This window comes from Aspergillus steynii, assembly GCF_002849105.1.
Source record: "Aspergillus steynii IBT 23096 chromosome Unknown P170scaffold_1, whole genome shotgun sequence".
NCBI classification, from domain to species: domain Eukaryota; kingdom Fungi; phylum Ascomycota; class Eurotiomycetes; order Eurotiales; family Aspergillaceae; genus Aspergillus; species Aspergillus steynii.
The window spans coordinates 681,507-696,834 of NW_020194398.1; positions in this window are offsets into that span (position 1 = coordinate 681,507).

Below are 15,328 nucleotides of genomic sequence, written 5' to 3' on the forward strand. Positions count from 1 at the left end.
TTTCTTTGTATTAATAGGCGCGTCCAGCATGCGGGATAAACATAATACATCACAGGCTGTATAGATTTACTGTATGTCACCTGTATAGATTAGGTTATATCTCCATATTTCTTGGCATTTTGGGAGCCACCTATAACATAATTAGTTATGAGCACACGAATTGTCAAAGTATAAATTATATAAGATATTAATATGAGATGGCTCAGGCATAGATAGCCAATAAATAATATAACACGCTGGGGAAGCAGAAGGTCCGCTATTAGAAATAATACTCTTTACTAGAGTTACTCCTAATATCCAAGTTTACTAGTGGCCATAACTTCCGTGCTAGACTATTATGGTTAGTCTTCCTACTATATTATAGAAAAGCTGTAAATTATAAAACAGGATATAATAATTTTAATATAATAGAAATAACAGCCAGGGGTATATATTAAGGAGAGAAGCTAGATTTATTAGCCTTAGAAGGGGGAATTTTAATTTTATTACAGTATTAACACTAAATTTTCTTTTATTTAGTTAAGTCCCGCAGTATCTGTCTTCTGCCCCTTGTAATCCACCTCTAACAAGAATCTACCTAATTTCTTCTGGTATATAATAGAAATCTAGTCCGATACTACCGCGATTGCTTTCCTTTGTAGTGGTTACTATAAACTAGTAAAGATTACTATTTTCAGAAACTAAAAAGTAACCCATGAGAGGCTATAATCCTGATACTTCTATTGTGGGGATGAGCAGCCCTATGGTGTTATAGTGAGCTAATTGTTATCTAAAAAGTATTATTATTACTTACTTCTTACTAGATATCAGTCAACCATATAAGAAGGGTGAATAATGCTCGCGACATGATTATAAGGATAGATTAGCTGTTTTAGAGGGAGAAAGAGGAATGTATATTATTTCAGATTTAGTAGACCAGGATTCTGCAATATTTTTTTTGGATCCGGGGCAAGAAAATTGTAAGAAAAAATCATATCTAGGGGCTAAGTTAAAACCTAATATGAAGCTATCTAATTTAATATAACTATAAGAAGATAAGTTCCAAGATAATAATGGTAACAAAAGAATCTTAATTTACTTACTGAAGGCTGTTTACCATCCCTTATACTTAGCCTTTATATATAATTAAAGTATATATATGCTTCCTGTAAGACCGAAAGCACCCCTATATAAAGAAAGGGTCCCCGTGGGAGAAATAAGTACTATAATACCTGTGGATTGCAATAGCTCAAAGAGGAGAAAGAAGAAAATATAAAAATATATAATAAATCTATAAACTACAGCACATTAGATAGGTAGCCCTACTTATATCTAATACTAACCTTGTTAGTTCTCTAATTTACCTTAAGTAGAGATAGTAATAAAATATATATCTGGGGAGATGACCCCGGCTGAGGTAGACTCGGAGTATATAGTTTACTTATATCACCGGGCTTAATTAGTGATAATTAACGTACCAGGTTCAAAATCTAGTAGATTCCTGGTTAATTTAACACTTAAGGTGTTAAACTTGCCGGATTCCCCGGGTTATCTAATTAGGTTTTTATATATCTGGGTATATATCTAAAAGCACGCCTAAAATTTTAAGGGCCTTAACGCAAATCTTTACTAGATTAAGGAAGATATTAGGCAGTAAATTAAACCAGCCTTGCTTATTTCATATTATTAATTACACAGATCTGTTATTATTACTCAGCTATCTACTAGCTTTAAATACCAACTTTCAGTCCGCAGCCGAAAGATGCTTAAAGGGTAACTAAGTATTCGTGATATTTTTATAAATAGTTATTATATAATAAATTATTCACTACTGTTGCTGAGTAATAAGATTTATATTATAATACTAGGCCGGTGATTAGCCTGGCCTTAAATTACTTAATCTTTATCTTTATAAGTAATAATACCCGTGGTCGAGTTATTTCCATAAAGAACAAGGCCTATTAATTCTTAAATCTAATACACATCCCTATCAGCTAGATCTAAAGTATTCTAGTAAGAAGGACAGGGGCTCTCACTGGCTTCAAGCAGAAGATATAATATAGGAGGTAACAAAAAGTATAATAAGAAATAGATTCTGTCATACTTCGCATTATACTACTGTATCTCTTTTACTTAGCCTATTACTTTGCCTCTGCTACATAGCAAATGTATAAATTTTACATATATTTCTTACTTAAGTGACCTTTGGGGATACTAAATAGACTTAACTATAAGGTAAAATTCTCTTTAATCTTCTTTGTTTTAAAATTTGCTAGGTACTAATATAAAAAAGTGGTTTCTTAGAATAGCTTTATCTTAGTCTAAAATAAAAGAGTTTCCTTTTAGATCGCCTATCCACAAACTAAATATACCAGTTATATCTTTCTCGGCCGGCTCTAGATCTAGAGCTAAAATGTCTACTAATAAGCAAAGACTAGATTAGGCTTTTAATCAGGATTACTATTTACCTCTTCCTTTTATATCCGGAGCAGCCTTATAGTTTACCTGTTAATGATTCTTTTAATACCTGACTTACCGTATACTACACTATTACTAGGGTGGAAAACCCGGTGCCAGGAGTTATAATAATAGTAATTTTAGGCTGGCTGGTACAGATAATTATTAAAGATGTTAATTGTAGCTTCTCCCTGGCGTCAGTCCAGCTAGTAAAAGCCTGTTTTAGAATTATATAAGTACTAACATTATACTATGCACCTAATTTCCTCTATGCTTATTACTAAGATAAAAGTACAGGAGAAGACCACAAAGAGACCCTATAAAAAACCTTGGGCTATAGGCCCTATACAGTACTTATACTGGACGATCTTTTTGCTCCTTTGAAAAAAACAAGCATAATTATTACTTCTATCTATCTCTATAACTATTAGATTATATACAAGATTTTCAAGCACACTAGCAATATACTTGCCAGTCTTAGGGACAGGTAGTTATTAATCATGGATTTATCTACTTTTCAGCACGCGGAATTACTGATTTGGGCGTGTAGAAGATATGATATAATATAAAGCTAAGCAAAGGATCTGGGTAATAAGAGTCTAACACAGCTACTCCCCGACTTGCAACAGAATCTGAGAATGCTTATTATATTAATTAAAGATATAATTTATAATCTTTATAACAATCCCGGTTTATCCAGACTATTCTGGCTTGCAGGGAAAGAAAATAATATCACTTATTTTTATTACTATACTTAGCAGCTTTATATTAATATATTATAGTTACAGCTCTGGGGCTGGCCTGATTATACAGTAATAAACAAGAACAGTAAAGTTAATAAATTATCCCTAGTAGATTATCTAAATAGTGCGAGAGAGAGTCTTTTAGATATAAAAGTAATAACAGGATAATATTCAGGTATCCCAAGTTCCTATAGTAGCCTCCCACAGCCTAAAGAAGGGGCTTACTTCGATAACATATATCCTGCTTTTATCTATAAATGCCTCCTTTATTTACCTGAAGAAGGACTAAATATTCATAAGCTATATGATTAGTTTTTAAAATATATATTAAAATCAACAGAGCCCGTGCTTAAGAGCTGTATTAGCAAGGTACTTTCCGCTAACCCTGTAAGTACTAGACCTTGACTTGCTAGGTCCTATTGAACTAACTGTCTAGAATTTTACTATAGTTAATAAAAAAATAAATAGGTTATTGTTGTGGTCTCTTATTAAAGAAAGAGAAGAAAAAAGAGTAAAATAAGGAGCTTATTTAGTGTAAAAATGTCTGGAGAAAGAATATGTTATTTAATAAAACAGGTATATATATATCTTTGTATGATTCATTAAATTGTCTGTTTAATTAATAATAATTAGCTGCTAGAGGGGCTTTAGTAAAAACTATAAATTTAAAAATAATTAGTTCTAATAGACTATTAGTCCGGAACCGGGGCTAGTATATATAATAAGTATGGCTGCCGCTTCCTGGATCACCCAAGCCTAACTATTAAAAAGATCTGGAGTCAACTATTCTAATCTGTTAATACTATTATTCTCCTTTAATAAATATCGTCTAATATGAACCATCTATTGCCTAAAATAGTACTGATGCCCTTTATTCCTGATCTATAGAATTACTTACTACTTCTAGGTTTATCTTCCCCTTAGGACCACTTGGATCGTCACATCACCACAAATCTACTATATAATACCGATTTTAATCATAATACTTATATTATAAAAGCCCTTTTATAAAGCCTCTGTTCCTAATCTAATATTAACTAGTCTATAGGCTGGCAAAGTACTTAATCAAATGTTCTAAGCCTTAGTAGGATATAAATAGGTATAAATTAGCAGCTAAGAGATTAAAAAAAACTAAAATAATTAGATTCTATTAAAGCTGCTCTGGGTCTACAATGGCCCTAATTTTATATTAAAGTGGCTACTTCTATCTGTCTGTATCTTCTTAAGGCCTGTTATAGCGGCCCATGCGGTGAATAAAACTAGGGTGCTGTTACATAAAAGTATATATAATAATAAATTGGCCTAGTACCTTGTAGCTAGAGCTAATATTGCGGTAGACATTTTTGTATTAGAAGGGATCCTGTTTTTATTATAATCAGAATTAGCCATCTTTATTATCTTTATATATCTAGAGAGGGAGATATGGGCTAAACTTATAATATAACTTTAAACAGCAGCTGTTAAACTTACTTTTAATCTAATTATTAATAATAAGTTAGAACCCTAAGGTCAGGACCCGAGCAGATTACTATCCGCGGTTACTAACTTATAATCTGTATTTGTGTTGGCGGCCCTAAAGCTCGTTCCTTCGGTTCTTAGGCTAGCGCTATTATACTATAGTATATTTAGCTAGTTTAGGTGCAAGCCTTTTATAATAATACTAATCACAGCTTTCTTATAGGCTGTGGTATGGCAAGTGGCTGCGCGTGGAATTAACAGTCCTCAAAATAGATACATTACCGTGAGAGACAGCTGTAATAAAGTACTACACGGACAAATGTCTTTCTGGGAGTTAATTATACTAAATAATAGATAGCCTGACAAATAAGCAAAACTATATTATGTTAAAAATAAGGAGGATCATAAACTAAGCTACTTTAACCTGTATAGTATATATTAGGAGCTTGTTCTTGATACTATTATAGTATTTGGACGGGTATTATACCTAGTTACTATAAGCACGGAAAATATATTACTGTTAGCTGAATACTGGACAGACCTTCTTGCTTTTTTTATGTCTGTTTAGTATATAGTAATGGCCTTTTAGATATCGCTTGATGCAGAAATTATATTAAATACTCTAGTAAATTCTACGCCTCGCAGCTTGTCAGGAGATGTCCTTATATAATATTTAGGCAACATCTTATTTAATAGCGTGTATTTTACTTATAAAGAAGGCGCCCCCGCTCTCAACAGTATAATCTTTAAAGTCCACCCAGGGCAGGCTGTGGCTATTATTAGTAGAAATAATACTAGAAAGACTACTATCCTGCGTCTTATTTCACAGCTTATAAAGTATAGCTGTGGTTATATCCAGATTAATAAATATAATACAAGGGATCTAAATAAATATTTAATTAGATCATATATTGGCTTTGTATCGCAGGACCCGGGACTGGTTCACAGCTTATTAATCCGCGATAATCTGATATATGGTCTTGAAAACAACATGAATCTAGAAGATATTTAAGGTTTATATTAATAGCTTGGGCTTGATCAGCATATCTTTAGATTTCTAGCGGGGTATAATACTCTTATCAGCCCCGGAGTTAACCTTTCCGGTGGGCAGAGGCAGCTTGTTGCCCTAGCCCGGGTCCTTTTATATTAATCTTTTATTTTGTTACTTGATAAACCTACTAGCCAGTTGGATAATAGGATGTAGAATAGGGTCTGGCAGCTTCTAAAAGTGAAGGGAGTGATTATATTATTAACTATGTATATTTATCTCTTACTATATACTGGCAATTCTGACTTATTATACTATAGCTATTAACTATCTTTCCTAAGCAATATTAATGAAATCCTTGTACTAGAAGAAGGCAGAATTATTAAAAAAGGGTCCTATAAGATGCTTATAACTGGTTAGACTTATTACCAAGATTTATTTTATAATAATAAATAGTACCAGGGACTCTCAGATCTTTTTATTATAGTATACTCAGAACTTCTGAGGAATAAGGAGAATCTAAAGAGAAATAGAGAAAGTATAATAAATTAAATAATATAGGGCTATTTAATTAATTTCTCTAAGATGCTAATAATAGGTTGCCTGGGCTATATTGATAACTGTTTTGTGCTAATACTCACATATATCTTATATATAGATCTACTTTGTAGTTTGGCATTATATATTATGCCCTCTCTTCCTTCTACTTAGTAATCTTGTGCTGCCCTCGATCCAACCTAACTACTAACACTTTTTATCTATTTCCTACTCTTATACTAAATAAATAAATAGTGCACTCGCCCTTGTTATATTAATTATAGTCCTAGCTTTCTTATATCCTTAGTTAAAATCTCTTTCCGCCCCGTAGAGACAAGCTTATATCCAAATCTAAGTATTAAGGCCCCACTTCATGCACGTGTCCTATTTAGGAAGAAGGTATCCTATATATATATAGAACTTGTAAATAATACATAAATAAACTAAATTAACTAAAAGATTCTTATTTTATATTATTACAGATACTGATCTTTTTTTTTATTTTATATTATCTATTTTTAACTTCTTTCTTTATTCTATGGGAGCTCTGCGCTATAGGATGCTACCTTGAACCCTGGAAGTATATGTTTATCTGAGATATATTATACAGAAAATATTATACTAATTTACAGATTACTGATGCTGCTGAATATAATAAATATTCTGTTAGAAATATTTATATGTATTTATATATATTTAGTAGTAAGAGTCCGCTAGTGTATCCCGGAGGTTGACCACAGAGTATAACCTTATTAATGCTTAAAGCACTCCTCGAGTATTTTATTAAAAAGCCCAGTCTATACCTTAACAAGATGGCAGCTTTTTTATAAGATAATTTTAATATTATAATCTTGCCCTTAAGTATAAAAAAAGCCCTGTTTTTTGCAGGTTAGATTAAAAAGATAGCCTGTAACAAAACACAAGAAAGGAACTATGATCTGTGAGATTTCTACTTCTATAAATTATCTGAATACTAATTATATCAACTAGTCTTTGTTGATAAATCTAGATATAATAAATAGATAGGGTTTAGGAGGACTGGTTGGTCTTTTTTAAAAATAAAATCTATTTAAGTAGTAAAGTTTCATTAAAGCTAATACTACTAAATATTATCTACTTATGCCCAAGACAGTATAATCCTCTCTTGTGTTTTTGCAGGCTTAACAGATATTATTATTTTTAAAGATTTTATTAAGCAGCTTCTGTAATACTATAAAAGATAGCCCGAACCAAAGTTAGTCCTAGTTATAAATAATATATTTTTTTACTATTCTGATAGAATAAAGGAAATATATTCTAAAGCTGGAGTAAAATTATTATACCTACTATTATATTTACCTGACCTGAACCCTATTAAAGAATTCTTCTCGGAACTAAAAGGCTATATCAAGTGTAACTAGAAGTAATATAAAGCCGAGCCTGACCAGGGCTTTAATAATTTCTTACAGGTATATATAGATACTATTAGCGTAAAGAAAGCCAGTACCAAAGCCTACTTTTAATACTCCAGTATAATAATTAAAGAATTTAAGGAATAAATAGAAGAAAGGCCTTATTATACAGCTAGAGTTACTTAGTTCCTAGCTAGTATAAATTTTTCTTTAGGGCAGATTTATATTCATTCTAATATATCTTATTATATAATTATTAGTTATTTCATTAATATACTATCCAAGGGATTAAAATATAAATAACTTTATTCCGGATCTTCCTTATTATCTAAGAGATACTTACTTGCCAGTCACAAAACAGGCACCTGCTGGTGTAAACTTTTATAGGTTTAAAATAATATATAAGTAATACTAGACAGTTTTATACTATAAGAGAGAAATAAGTTTCTGAGTATATTATTTTATAAAGCTAACCTAATAAATACAGATATTTAAATAATAAAAAATAAACTTTTACAAGTCCTTATTATTATCTTAAATAAAAACTAATATTAAAGTAGATTATAATTAGCTTCAGAGGAGATATTACTAGCAGCCTATAAAATTCTAAAAAATAGTAATTTAATACAGTGTTTATATAGCTATAAGCCTAAAATATAATTGCTAGTAAAGCAAAAATAGTAAATGTGTGTATCTTTTATTTTTGATATTACAGATATCTTATATAATCCAGAGATAGCCTATTACTAGAGCAAAATAATCTACCTGTTACTATTATATAGCTAAACTAAAAAATACAGGCTTATCTGGCAAATCCTCTCACATAAAATAAAGTGAATAATAATATTATCTGTGTTTATAATAATAACAGAATAAACAGTATACTATTTTTTGTTACAAATTATACCTCCAGGTCACTACTATATAGTAATCCTTGAGAGCTGTTATTACTTTTATAATATTATTTTAATTTATATTATTATTAGCTCTTAGCTAGGAGTTATAAACCGGCATCTTAATAGGACTCTAGAGTAAATAAACTATAAAAAGTATAAATATCATATTATTATATAATATTAGAGTTTACTCTGTTACCAGGATTATAAATTTTATTGCAGCAGGTGTTAATTTATTTACTATTAATAATATTATTATATCTAATGCAAGTAGTCACTACAGCGCTTTATTAGTTAGGTTTTAAAAAATTATAATTTTTTAACTTTTTCTTAGCGCCACTCCTGTAACCTAATATATATTAGTATTAGTCTATATCTGTGGTAATCACAAGTGCTGTATAGAATATAAGAATACTAAAGACTTTATAAGGCATGTATGGTATGGTAAATATATAAATCTAGTAATATATTATTACGTGTATATTTACCACGAACCAATCTTAGTATTATAACTGATTTTATTAGTTAAGGATTAGTTAAAATAAATACAAATAATATATGTAAATCTAGCCCATAATTATATATTAGGCGGCCCAGAATAATAATCTGACCAGTAATATATCCTCTTTAATCTACTATGTGCAGGTCCTGGCTATTTATAAAAGATAAGGGTGTTCTAGGAGCTATAATAAAAAAATGGTTTTTAATAAATAACCCCCTGAGCAAGTGTTACTAGGCTATTATAACTAAAGTATAAAAGCCTAATAATACTTTCTGTAAATATAGTAAATATCTAATTTAAGTAGTTTCTAAATATAGCTGTTAGCTTTAGGATGAATTATACTCATCTTTCTAATTTAAGAAAGTATTAAAGCAGGATTTAGTCTTTAGATAATCAGGCCCTAATATTTTAGTATATAATTTAAAATATTTCTCTATCAGCATTAATAAAGCTTGGTACTTGCTCTAACATTTCCAAGTACAGGCCAGATTTGCTATACTAGTCAGGATGTTAGGATGCTCAGCACCCAGCACTGTCTTAGATATTTTTATAACCTACATCTCCAGCTGCTCTGCTTTATTCTATTATTCCTAATTCTAAAAGATTAAAGCTAGGTTCGCTATATTAATCAGGGTAGAGGGATGCTCAGCATCCAGCACTGTCTTTCTTATCTCCATAACTTGTATAAACAGTTGCTCTGCTTTATTCCATTATCCCTGATTCTAAAAGGTTGAAGTTAGGTTCGCTATACTAGTCAGGGTATCAGGATGCTCAGCACCCAGTACTGTCTTAGATATCTCTATGACCTGTACCTCCAGCTGCTCTGCTTTATTCCATTGTCCCTGATTCTAAAAGGTTAAAGCTAGGTTTACTATACTAGTCAGGGTGGAGGGATGCTCAGCACCCAGCATTGTCTTAGATGTCTCTATGACCTATATAAACAGCTGCTCTGCTTTATTCCATCATCCCTGATTCTAAAAGGTTGAAGCTAGGTTTGCCATGCTAATCAGGGTATCAGAATACTTAGCATCCAGTACTGCCTTTCTTGTCTCTATAACCTGTATAAACAGCTGCTCTGCTTTATTCCATTATCCCTGATTCCAGTAGGTTAAAGCTAGGTTCGCCATACTGGTTAGGGTAGAGGGATGCTCAGCATCCAGCACTGTCTTCCTTATTTTTATAACCTATATAAACAGCTGCTCTGCTTTATTCCATTGTCCTTGATTCCAGTAGGTTAAAGCTAGGTTCGCCATACTGGTTAGGGTAGAGGGATGCTCAGCATCCAGCACTGTCTTCCTTATTTTTATAACCTATATAAACAGCTGCTCTGCTTTATTCCATTGTCCTTGATTCCAGTAGGTTAAAGCTAAGTTCACCATACTAGTTAGGGTAGAGGGATGCATGGCGCTATTTTTCTTCTGTTTTATTTATATTAGCTAAGCATAAAGCACCTCCGCCTCTTTAAATTATTTATTACTAGTAAGATAATTTGCAATCCTGCCAGTCAAACTAGTATAATTTATTTAAAATGTTTTAAACTTATTTTTATAAATAATAGTTAGGGTATAAGAAAGATAGTCTTACTATAATACTTGATTAGTATAGTTATTATCAGGAAAAACTATTTCTATTTAATCCGCCATCTTATGGACCTAATAATTAAGCAGCCTATTCTTTCTTAGCTAATTTCGCATTATAATATATATAAGTCTGTGTATACTTATATCCATATTATAAATACTAATAAATAAGTATGCATTTAGCAGTCCTAGAGCATCTAGTATTAACTTTTTAGCAGCTTATAATAAGAGAGACTAGGGAATCTTCCGTAGATTAATACAGGCTATAAAAAATAGATAATTTGCTACTAATTTATTTTATTACTAAATTTAATTAAATAATATTAACCAAGTAATTATAACCAGATTCTGAATCTCTTTATAATACCTTGGATCCCGGAAATCTTTATTAAAAAATTTAACTATATCTTGTTCTGTCTCCTTTAATAATTTTAAGTATATAAACAAACTAAACTACTTTTTATTAATATATACTAACACCTATATAATTACCAAGGGAAGATATACCAATTATTTAAGTAAACTAATTATTTTTAGATAATCATTAAGTAACTCCTTTTGTACTAATAACTTCTACAGGATTTCTAGCGCAGTTTTTTTATTAATATTAGGAATAATAATAATAATTAAAAAAGTCAGATCTACTACAAGTTCTAAATTACACAAAATAAATAAAATACAGCCTTATATACTTCTAGGGAGAAACTCCTCAAGGGCTGGACCCGCCTTATTATTTATTAACTATATCTCTATATTATCTATATTATTAAAAATCAGAAGCCATCTGCCTGCACACTCAGAGCTAAAATATATCTTAATATATTTTTTAGTCTTATTAGGCTTCACATCTGGAATCCCGAGGGTCTGTATAATATTAAGAAATACTTGTTTAATTATTACATAACTAATATATAAGACCCAAAAAATAGAGTACTCCTTATTATAATCTTATACATAGTATACTACCTCTAAAGCAACTTATGTCTTCTTAACTCCTCCTAATCCAGTAATTACAACCCGTAGATATATATTTTATATTATTATTATCTTTTCTAGCTCCGAGACTTTATACTAATAGCTAATAAATTTTAAATTTCTTATAAATAAAATTATCTAGTACTGCACTTTCTAGTTCGGCAAGCCGGCCTCTGTATAATATATAAGTATAATTAATATTAATGATTTAGCAAAGGCAGCAGCTATTAATACTATATACCCCTGTTATTCTTTCTGTTTATAAGAGTCGCAGTAATCACATATCCCTCAGATTACTAAGGTTAGAAACTTATTTATAAGGCCTGCAGCCTCTATCTTAAAACAAAATATCCTATATTATTAGGCGAGACAATCTCATGTTTCTAAGTCTTTTATCACCTAATCTCCGGATATAATTAATCTATAGTAAATATATAATATCCTAATACCACAGAATTAATATTAAACTAATTTCTTTTTATTACACTTTTTGTAATTCTCTTCCTTATTAGTATAATAATAACTAAAGTAAAAAAAAAGATCTATCTGCTGCTCTGGGGACCAAAACCTATCACTTATATAAAAATTCTATTTTAAAATATTTTATATAATTTTTAATACTGTATCTCTGCCATTAGTTATTTTTTTTATTTTTAATTAATTTATATATATTAAAAGTATCAGTAGGGATTTATTTAAAATTCCAGTTAACTTAAATATCCCACCCTGGACTGCCTTACTATAATTATATTAAACTACCCTATTATATATTCTAATTGGTTTGCTAACCACTATATCACCTAATTAAATATTATTATCTATATTTAGAACTCCGCCTCCAATTCCCACTATAAGCACATATTAAAGCCGAGGAAAAATAATACACATACGAGATACCACAGATACAGCAGAAACTGTTCTATAAATACCAGCTGATAGGCAGGTAATAATAATATAATAGCCGTTCAGTTCGCCAAGCTCATAGGCATTTAGATCAGAGGAGGTTTTAAGTAATAAATTATAGATTTTATTTAGTATAACACAAGCAGTCACAAGCTCTAGCGATAAGGCGCATATCCATGCAATTATATAGTTATTTTACGTTAAGAAAGATATTATTAACTAAAAAGAAATAAAAAACAGAAAGTTATATTATACCTTCTAACTCTAGATATACTGGAATTAGCAAACTAGAATATAAAAAAATAGTAATTATAAAAAAAAAATACAAAATAATATTCACAAGCCTAAAAAAAGGGATTACAGTAATATATATAAGCAAGACTAAACACTCTAACTATTAGTTATCTAGCCATAGGTAATATTACAGTGTACCAAAGATAGTCTATACTAAAGCCATATCAAAGAATTATAATATATATTCTTTTTATAATTTATGTATATCTTTTAAGGAATTTCTACAGCTTATCCTGTTCTTAAGTCTATAAAAAATTAATCTAGCTTAATATATGGGCCGGAGCTTTTATTATCCGACAGTAGTCTATAATTGCAGCGAACACTGATAAATGGTTAGTGTACTTATAATATAGGAGGCAGCCATATATTTTATTAAGTTATATTACTTACTGTCTGTAAATTACTTGTAATACTAGACTAATCCTAATAGGGATTAGTCTGCGGGAGTGGTGCTAGGAAAGAGTTAAAAAGTAATAATTATATAAATCTAATCTGTAAGGGCTCTCTGTATGTATTAGTATATCTGTCGTATATTTTTAGTTACTGCTTTCAGAAGAACTAGGGTATTATAATATTTTAGTGGTTTTTTTTAACTTAAATAAAAGAGCTGATTTGGCAACCTAGCTTTTAAGAATAAAAAATTAAATAAGCTCATAATATTATTGCTCGCTAAAGGTACTTTATATAATCCCACTTTATTTTAATGGGTTTGAGCACTCAGATATTATAAATAGCTAATCCTGCAGATTATTATTCATCTTATATCTTTTTTAAAACACAGCCGGTAATATTATATAATACCACTTTAATGGAGCCAGTATTATAATATAAAAAGGATTTTTAAAGGACCTACCAGACTAATTTTTATACTTACTATATCTTATCTATAGCTATATTTTCTATCCGTATAATAACCCTCCTGAACTTACAGGTCGGATTAGTATATTATATTATTTACTCTTAGTATTTTATGCCTGACTTGCATAAAATCTATTAGCTAATAATATAAAACTATAAGACTTACTATTAGGCTAGTTAACAGTGTGTCAGGTTAATAATATTCTAACATAAGAAGGTTCATAATCAAATAAAAGTAGACTTCTATTTAAAATATATTACTGACAGGCCAAATTATAAATATAAAAATAATTTTATAAAATATAAGTATTAAACAAAAATAATATAATAAGTTAAATAAAAACTAGATTATATTATACAGCCAGCGCAGCGATAATATAGCCCCAAATACTTATTATTTATTAAATAAGACAGAAATAATCCTGCTTAATAATAAAAGAATATTTAATTATCTGAATCAGAGAGACCTTAACTATATTACTCTAGTAAGAGCTTTTTCATATATTTAAACTATTTATAAATATCACGGATAAATTACTAGACAGTCCCTTTTATTACACCCTATTTAATCAGGAACTGTATATACTCTTGATCTTCTTTTACTAACTTAAGATCAAGACTATTAAATAAAATTATCTTACATACCTTATACTAGTCGGCCTTCTGCTTCTTATTAGTTACTTATAGTTTATATTATCTATAATATATCCTAACAGCATCATCTCAAGGCCCAGAAATCTTAACTCTTTTATTTAAGATCACAGGTTTCAGAGGCAACAGAGGCATAACAGGCTTATATATATTAGAGGGAGCCAAGAGATTAATATTAATTAAATATAAAGCCCTAAAGCAAGCTAATTATTTATTTTATTTAAGTTTTATTTAAGTTTCTACTAAACCTCTATATAAAGAGCTTGTCAAATACTTTCTAGGACATTATTATAATTAATAAGTATCCCCCCTATATCTGTATAAGAGATAAGTTTCATAAAGTGGGATTTTTATAGTCTATAATATTTTTGACCCTTTAGGTCCTGCCAGCACTACTTATTAAAGTTATTATATAAAATTATAAAATATTATATAAATTTGTACATATATCTCTAAAATAAGAGCTAATTTAACTCTTCTTTAGTACTAATAACTGTATCTTATTTAGTAAACATTCTTTTAGTAGCTAAAGAGCCTTATTTATCACATACTTTAGCCGCATTATTATCTCTTATATATTTAACAATAATAACAATCTGAGGTATCCTGCCCTGGCAGACCAGATTATTCTACTTATAAAGCTTTATTTCTACTAGTCTCTAATTAATATTTAAGTTAGTATTATCAGAGCACTTTTTAAAAAGGCCCTTATTATAATAATTTATTAATACTATAATCTCCGAGTCTTCAAACCGGATTTACCAGTTATATTTCTTAGTATATATTAACCTGTTAATCTTTTATTTCAGATACTTCTTTTAATATTTACTTAAAACTATAACTAAGTCCTGTTTAGTCTTCTTAGCTTCAGTTGTCCGGTTAATCTTTAATTTTTAAATAATAATATAATAAAATAAGTCCTGCTCTCCTAGCTTATTATAGTTATTATCCCTCTTTCTCTTCTACTTATTAAACAGAAAAAACCTAAGATTATCAGATTATATTTAACAGAAAGTAAGGTCCAGAATAGAAATAGAACTTATTAAATATATTATACCAGGGGTCTAACCAAAGTTTCCTAATATTAATAAAGTATTCTGCGAGTCTTCATCCTAT